This window comes from Mustela erminea, chromosome 3 (assembly GCF_009829155.1).
Source record: "Mustela erminea isolate mMusErm1 chromosome 3, mMusErm1.Pri, whole genome shotgun sequence".
NCBI lineage: Eukaryota > Metazoa > Chordata > Mammalia > Carnivora > Mustelidae > Mustela > Mustela erminea.
Window position 1 is genome coordinate 77,667,006 of NC_045616.1, and position 8,601 is coordinate 77,675,606.

Sequence of the window (8,601 nt, forward strand, 5' to 3'; positions counted from 1 at the left end):
TCCCACAGATATATTTAACAATTATGGATAATCTCAAAAATAAAGAAGATTGATACTTCCTGTTTTAGAATTCAGATCAGGAAACCAAATTTTCATGGATAAAGAGATTAAAAAGCTTCTTAAAGATGCTAACTAGGGGCACCTGGGTGGCTCAGTGGGTTGAGGCCTCTGCCTTCAGCTCAGGTCATGATCCCAGGGTCCTGAGATCGAGCCCCGCATCGGGCTTCCTCCTCTCTCTCTCTGCCTGCTTCTCTGTCCACTTGTGATCTCCGTCTGTCAAATAAATAAATAAAAATCTTTAAAAAAAATAAAAAAGATGCTAACTAATCAGGTGACTCAGTCAAATTGACCAAACACAATATAGCCATGTAGAAATATTCCCAGTCGCAGTGGGGAGGAAATGATCAAACACAAGATTAAAGAGCACAAATACTTGAGGCCTAATATTTAAGAGGGTTTTTTTTTTTTCCATCTGGGGAATATGTCCAGGTATACTGCTCACTCAAATGTTGAGGAGATCAGAGGGAGAATATGTCTTCACATCAGTGACAGATGTCTGCTCACTCCAGCTGATCAACAAGTATGAAGAGAAATTCCCTGTAGGCTAAGGCTAAGCATTCAAAAGTTTCAGAATCAGGCCTGAGCACCTGAATGGAGTGGGAAAGAACCCTTGGTGTGGACAGGTCCACAAAAAGGTGAAAGCCACATATTCTTCAATGATGACCATGTAATACTAAATGGTAGTGACTAGTTCACACAATCCACAACAGAGGATGTGTGGAGCAACGTAAATTCATATCTATGTTCGAGCGCGTGAAATAAACTCACTCATTCTAATCTACTGAAGGAAAAGTATGTCTCAACTCCATCTTTGTCCTGCAGAGCACAGCAGACCACCTCTGTGTGGACATAAGAATGGGCAACACACAGGAGATATTTTTCAGAAACTCTTAGTGCATAAATGTCAAATCAAATTAGGTTCGTACTTTCCCCCTCACTGAAATATAATTCAAAGAGAGTTTTATGAGGCAAATTCACTGGAAAGCCCAGATCTTTTCATCTCTGCCAAACACTGAGTGCAGCAATGGAAGCCCTATCGTTCTACTAAGAAAACACTGTATCTTGAGGACAGGAACTGGAACTAATATAAAATTTTAATATGTTTATCTTGCTTAATACAGTGATATCTTGAGAGAACACACAATAAATAACACTTGGAAGTGGCCCTGTTTTGTGCCAAGTTAACCAGAAGGAAAATGTGCTCTAAGCTTAGCTATAAAACATTAGTCTTCCAAATAAGCCTCCAGCTGTACGATTTTCAGTAACACTTTGCTTACGCTTGTATTTGTTGCCTTTTGTTGTATATTTTACGTTTCCTTTTTTTGTGTGTTACCATATGTATGATCTTTCAAGATTAACTAATAGCCTCATTGCAAGTACTTCAAATGTATCGTTCACATTGATCAGAATATCTCAATTAATGGAATAAGGTGAATCACCAAAGATTTTCTTGTTCACACGGACACAAATGACTAAAGGGATTAGTGCTTAAGCACCCTTATTCGAGCAGTAAGTTAGCTGAGCAATTTCCCAAGGGCTTAGAGCCACTTTGAAAAACTCAAACCATCTAACCACATACAAAATGAACTCATTAACTATATGAAATCGCAGTAAAGCCCACTAATGTTCTTTAAACATAGCATTGACTCCAATCCCACTGGTAAATTCTATACAAGCAATGCCTACATGGCAGAAGGGCTGAAAATCTTCATTTCAACAAACATTAAAAGAACCCCTTGGAATATGTAATCCAAACCATAAACATTTTATTTCCCTGTCAGAGTACTATCCACTGAAGGGAACTTAAGCTTAGTAGAGTTAATGTAACTTCTCCCTCTGAGTTATAAGGAAAAGCCAGGCCCAAATCTCTGTTGTCATTCTCTGTGACAACCCTAATTTGAGACAGGCAACATTCAAGGATGCTGCAAAGGCCATACCCTGAGCTATTTCTGGTACCTCACAGATTCAGAGCATCACTAAGTGGTGGAGACTCAGATGTCACCTAATCTCTCAATCCACCTTGCACCATAGAGCTAGCTAGCTCTTTCCAATAACTCCCAGAAGAGGAAGAGAGTCATCAACCCTAGTCAAGAATTCAGTGGTGACATACTCCCTGGCCATTTATACCATCACTGTACAATTCCAGTTGAAGGAAGCTTTTCTATATGTGCTTGCTATCTTACACCTAGCAAATGATCTTTGCTGTCTATGCATTACATTGCCAGAGACATGGCAAAAACCTTCTATTAGCATATGGTATCTTGTATTTCCTCACCCCATTCACCCAGTTTGGGTAAAAGTGCTACACTCTTAACTTTCCTGGTTCTCTAAACCCCAGGCTCAGCTCATAGCTGCTGATATTCACTTTAAACCCAGTTTACTCTGATGACCATTTAGACAGGCCTCTCTCTGGCCTTACATAGCTTTCAAACTATAGGCAAGACATTGTCTTACCTTCTGCCAGCTTCCTTCTCTGCCTGCTCTGACCAACTCTACTTCCAAGGAGGCAGAATCAGATCATGGAGAGCTGAACCTCCCTGAAATTTCTGCTCACAGGTCCCCATTCTGCACTCTATGATCAAACGACAAATAAGATGTGGTTATAAAAAGCAGTTCAGGATATTCACATGTAAAAGAATGATACTTGACCTCTAAACCACTCATAAAAAATTTAACCCAAAATGGATTAAAACTTAAATGTAAGACCTGAAACCATGAAACTCCCAGAAGAAAGCTTAGACATAAAGCTTCTTGACAGGAGTCTTGATGAATTTTTGGAAATCATACTTAAAGCACAAGCAACAAAATAAAAAATGAATAAATGGGATTATATCCAACTAAAAGGCTTCTATGGCAACAAGAGAAATCATCAAGAAAGTGAAAAGTCAACCTACAGAATGGGAAAATATATTTATAAACATTTATGTGTGATAAGGGGTTAATATCCAAAATACATGAAAAATCATATCACTAAATAGCAAAAAACAAATAATCCGATTTAAAATAAACAAATGATCTGAATAAACATTTTTCCAAAGAAGACATACAAGTAGCCAACAGGTACATAAAAAGATCCTCATTTGATAAATGCAAACTAACACTGCAATGACATATCACACCTGTTAGAACGGCCGTGACTTAAAAAGACAAGAGGTAACAAATGGCATGAACGTGGAGAAAAGGGAACACTCGCCCACTTTTGGTGGGAATGGAAATCCATATAGCCACCAAGGAAAGCAGTACAGAGGTTCCTCAAAAAACTGAAAATAGAACTACCATATGATCTGGCAATCCCACTTTTGGGAATATATCCAAAGGAAACAAAAAGACTAACTTGAAAACATACCAGCACCCCTTGTTTATACCATCGTTATTTATAGCAGCTAAAACATGGAAACAACCTAAGTGTCCATCGATGGACAAATGAGTAAACAAGCTGTGGTACATGTTTATATACCACACACCCACATACACACAACAGAATATTATTCAGCCAGCCGAAAAATGAAGAAATCCTACCATTTGCAATGACATGGATGAAACTTGAAGGAGTTACTGTGGTAAGCGAAATAAGTCAGACAAACAAACACCAGAAGATCTCACCTATAGGCAGAATCTAATTAAAAAAGAAAAAACACCAAACTCCTAGAAAAAGAGATCAGATCTGTTGTTACTAGAGCTGGGGGTTGGGGAGAGGGAACTGGAGGAAGGTGGTCAAAAGTACAAGCTTCCACGTATAAGATAAATAAGCACCAGGGACGTAAAGTACAACAAGATGGCTGTTGCTAACACTGCTGCTGGGTGGCATATAAGAAAGGTCTTAACTGGGCGCCTGGGTGGCTCAGTGGGTTGAGCCTCTGCCTTCGGCTCAGGTCATGATCCCAGGGTCCTGGGATCAAGCCCCGCATCACTGCTCTGCGGGAAGCCTGCTTTCTCCTCTCTCTCTGCCTGCCTCTCGCAACTTGTGATCTCTGTCTTTCAAATAAATAAATAAAATAAATGTTTAAAAAAAAAAAAAGAAAGGTGTTAACTGAGTAGAACCTAGGGCTCCTGAGCAGCTCAGTCGGTTAATCATCTGCCTTCAGCTCAGGTCATGATCCCAGGGTCCTGGGAGTGAATCTCACATCAGGCTCCCTGCTTACTGGGAGCATCCTTCTACCGCTTCCTCAGTAGCCACCCCCCCCCCCCCGCTTGTATGCTTTCTTTCTCTCTCTCTCTCTCTGTCAAATAAATAAATAAAATCTTTTTTAAAAAGTGAAGGAGAGAGAGTCAAACCTAGGGGTGCCTGGACGGCTCAGGCAGCTGAGCCCTCAGCCCAGGTCATGATCTCATGGTTGTGAGTCCTACATCAGGCTCCACACTCAGGACAGAGTTTGCTTGGGATTCTCTCTCCTCTGCCCCTCCCCCAACTCTCTCTTAAATAAATAAATAAATCTGTAAAAAAAGGGAGAGAGGAAGCAGATCCTAAGAGCTCTCATCAGGAGGAATTAATTTCTTTCCTTTTTATTGTATCTGTATGATGTGATGGATGTTAACTAAACCTACTGCTCTAATCACATTACAATATATGTGAATCAAACCATCATGCCACAGGCCTTAAACTAATAGAGTGCTGTGTGCCAATTATTTCTCTGTAAAATTGGAAAAAATTAAAAATTCAAAAGCACTTCACAGTTTGCCAAAACAGGAAGTGAGGGCCTCTGTGAACAAGGGGCATTAGAGTTCAGAGTCCCCCCAACATCTCAAGACTAGAGGCCCAGGCAAGGAGAAAGGACCCGGCCAGCCTCCACCAGCAGCGCCACCTCTTCCACTCAAGGCACACCTCCTAGGCTTCTATTGTTTTTTTTGGTTTTTTTGTTTTTTTAAGATTTTATTTATTTATTTGACAGAGAGATAGATCACAAGTAGGCAGAGTAGCAGACAGAGAGAAGGAGAAGCAGGCTCCTTACTGAGCAGAGAGCCCAATGCGGAGCTCAATCCCAGGACCCTGGACCATGACCTGAGCTGAAGGCAGAGGCTTAACCCTCTGAGCCACCCAGGCGCCCCTCTAGGCTTCATTCTGAACCATCTCACCAGCCCGTTTGGAATTCGCTTCCTTGGTTATTCCCTCTCTCCTATATCTGTGATTCTCTTTGGCAGTCATGCTTAAACCCTCTCTCCTCCAGACTTTACATGGACTCCCCCAACCAACTCTACTGTCTAAGTGTACTTTTTCATCATTTCCTCTCCAGCTGTGCCACTCAGAGGACACTGACTCATCCCGATGCCACTTCATCCTTTCCTTTCTGTTCCTGGGTTGTATGTCTCAAAACCATGCAGTCAGTGAGTTTTCTCTAATGTGAAACTGGTCATATTCTCTCTCACTCATCGTCTTCAGGGGTTCTTGGGGCCTTAGCAGAGAGCCCAAACTCTTCAGCATGACCGTCTAGAACTCCACATCTAGCCTCAGAGGACCTTGCCCCTTAAACAAGCCATCATTTTCTCTCACTCTCCCCTCCAGCTAAAACCAAGTTGTTTATCCTTTCCTGCACAATGCAAACTGGGGGCTTTGCTTCTATGACTTTGTTCTTACTGTCCTCTCTGCCTAGAATGTTCTTTACCCACCTCCTCACTCCTGACCCAAATATTTCTTCTGCATTCTCCAAACCTTTACTTGGACACCGCCTCCTCCTGGGAGTCTTTTCTAGAACCCTTAATCCTGAAGAAGTTTGTTGGCTTTTGATACCCAGTGCCTCTCCCTAACATGTTGATCATGCCTGTCCACTTCAGTGTCTACAAACCCCAAGGGGAAAGGTATGTCTTCTCCCTCTCTGAATCTGTTGTACCTGGTACAGAGTCTGGTACAAAACAGCAGGATTTAAAATGTTTGCCAAGCAAACAGCTGAACAAATTTTAAAGAGATAGGACGTATAAGCGAACATATGAGAATAAATGGTTTCACGGTCAAGGGAAAAATAGAAAGTTTCTAGGGAGTGTTATGAAGATTGAATTGATGGTGCAGTATAAGCAGGAAACCCTTGTGGGAATGGCTTAGACTAAGAGTCCTGAAGGTGGCTCGTATTGAATAGAGAATGTATTATCTTTAGATCAGAGTAGTTAAAGCGTTCAGGCCCCCTAGCAAGCAAACTGTACTGAGGAGTCACCACTACTCTCGAAGTATAGAAGTTAGAGAATAAGAGTGAGGCAGGACAACAAAATAACATTATCTTCACATGATTTGTAAAACAAATCTCCATTCAACACCTACCAAGCAGGAGCCACTAGAAAGAGAGGACAGGTCTCTTATCAGCCCCTTAGCAAAGAAAAAAAAAAAAAAAATACCTTCTAAGCTAAGACTAGTACCCAGGGAACCAATCATTCTGGGAAAACATGGCTGCCTGGGGAAGCCCTTATTTTAGGCATAAAAGTTGCTGAGCTCCTGTATCCCCCCACTGAATATGCCCTTGGATTCCAACTCTGACCACATAATTAGAGTGCTTTTGGAACTGGGGAAAGTACTATAATATGGATCCTGCATTCACCTTGTTTAGAGTCTACTTGGGTGAGGCATGATAGGCAGAAACAACATAATTAGAATAAGAGAGAACATGATAGAAAATAAAAATAAAATCTACAACTAAATAGGAAAAGGTTATCACAAACTATTTAGTAACCTAAGTGAAGCATGAATTCGATCCTCTCTCTCTCACACTTTCCCTATTTTTTATTGCTCTTCTACTTTTCTTCTCTTTCCAGATAAAGAAAGACAGACAGTGAAGGAGTATGAGACTATGGATTTGGGACTCTATCATAGATTTGTTGTCTTAATCTTGGAAAATTCCTTGAGCACATATACCCACAAATATACACACAATCTCTTGTTACTTCAGTAATCATAACCTTTAAAAGTCTTGAATAGTGTCTCCCCAAATCATCATTTATACCATAAGAGCTTCAATAGCTATCTTCAAAAGACCAATATGGACAATTACTTATATTTATGTCTTATCTAGTGAGTTGAATAATGTTCCCTACCCGCCCCCAAAAAAATATTGTCTACCCAGAACCCATTTATGTGACCTAATTTGGAAAAAAGTTCTTTGCAGTTGGACTTTAATTAAGGATCTAGATAAGGCCATCTCAACCACCGTAGTGAACACTAAATCCAGTGATAAGTGTCCTTATAAAGAGAAGGGGAGAAACACACAGAGAAGAAGGTATGAAGACAGAGGCAGAGATCTGAGTGATGTATCTCCAAGTCAAGGACTACCAAGGATTGCCCACAGCCAACAAAAGTTAGGAGAGGACCACGAACTGGACTCTCCCTCAGAGAGACAGAGAGAGCTGTTACTACAAGAAAGAGAAAACAGTAGAGTTTCTGCCAGTCTAGTGGGGCTTGCAAAGGAAAACACAGAGCTCTAAGGGGTCAGAATCCTTTGGAGAAGAAAGAGGTAGAGGACTGAACCCAACACACTGCCAGTTCTCCCTTTAAGAAGTTAGTTGAATACAAAGTGTTGATGTTAAATGCACAGGAGACTAAAAATCCAAATAGAAAAATTTCCAAAACAGAGTAGAATTTTCGGCAGGACAGGGTCTGAGAGGATAAGGATTAGAGCTCTAGACACAGCAGGTAAACACAAACAAGTTTTCACATGGAACCTCTGGGATACTTACCCTAGGAGCAGAGGCATACTGAGGTAGACAGAGCCTTGTCAGAACCATAACTCAGCCTTGACACAGCTCAGTCCATGACTGAATTGGATTAAGGTATCAGCCTCCATTTTATCTACCTAGCAAAGGAAAGAGCCAAGCTTCTTTCAAAAAAGATAACATTATCCAGACTGTCCACAATTTTTCATGTACATCTGTCATTGAATCAAAATTTATCAGGCATACCATGAATCACAAAAAAATGATGTGAGAGAGAGAGTGTAGGGGGTGGGAGACCATAGAAACAGATCTACCAGTGATTCAGATCTTTTATAAAAGGGCTTTAACATAGCTATGATTAAAATATTTAGATGAATAAGCTGGTGTTCTTTGTCATTTTTCTATTAGATTTCATATATTTTTCTTTTTTATTTAGGTGTTGTTTCTTTCAACTGCTAATCCACTGTTCAATTAAATATTGCTCCTAGTCTCGAGAATTCCTAAAATTGACTTTTTAAACCTGCAATTATATGAAGCTTCAGCTACCAGATAGTTAGAAGCCTGTGGAAAGGGAAAGTACATTAATTTTGTACTTTTAAGAAGAAATAAATGAAAGAAAATTTTTATCATTGTGCCTGTGTTTCTGTCTGTGGTTTTGAAGGCTTGAAAACTCTTTTTTTTATAGACACATTGATTTTCTTATTCATTATTGTTGAGTTTATTGTTAGTTATTGCTTAGTACATGCTTGGGGTTTTGAAGGCCCATAGTGAAACTGCATTATTGATTTCTAACATTTTTATCTATAATTATATACTGGATTATAAAGCAGATGTTTTTGAGCTTTTGTTACTTCTTTTAAAAGTGTCTGCTCTTGGTTAAGCATCAACAATAAATCGACGTTGAGGCAAGCT

At 40.1% G+C, this 8,601-nt stretch overlaps 1 long non-coding RNA gene across 1 annotated transcript; it reads right to left on the reverse strand.

The window, feature by feature from the left end:
• Positions 1–234: 234 nt before the first annotated feature.
• Positions 235–7,768, reverse strand: LOC116585606. Its single transcript, XR_004283718.1, has 3 exons — positions 7,714–7,768; positions 2,515–2,632; positions 235–273 (listed from the first exon to the last, which is right to left on the reverse strand). It is a non-coding gene; the product is annotated as an uncharacterized LOC116585606 (long non-coding RNA).
• Positions 7,769–8,601: the final 833 nt, after the last annotated feature.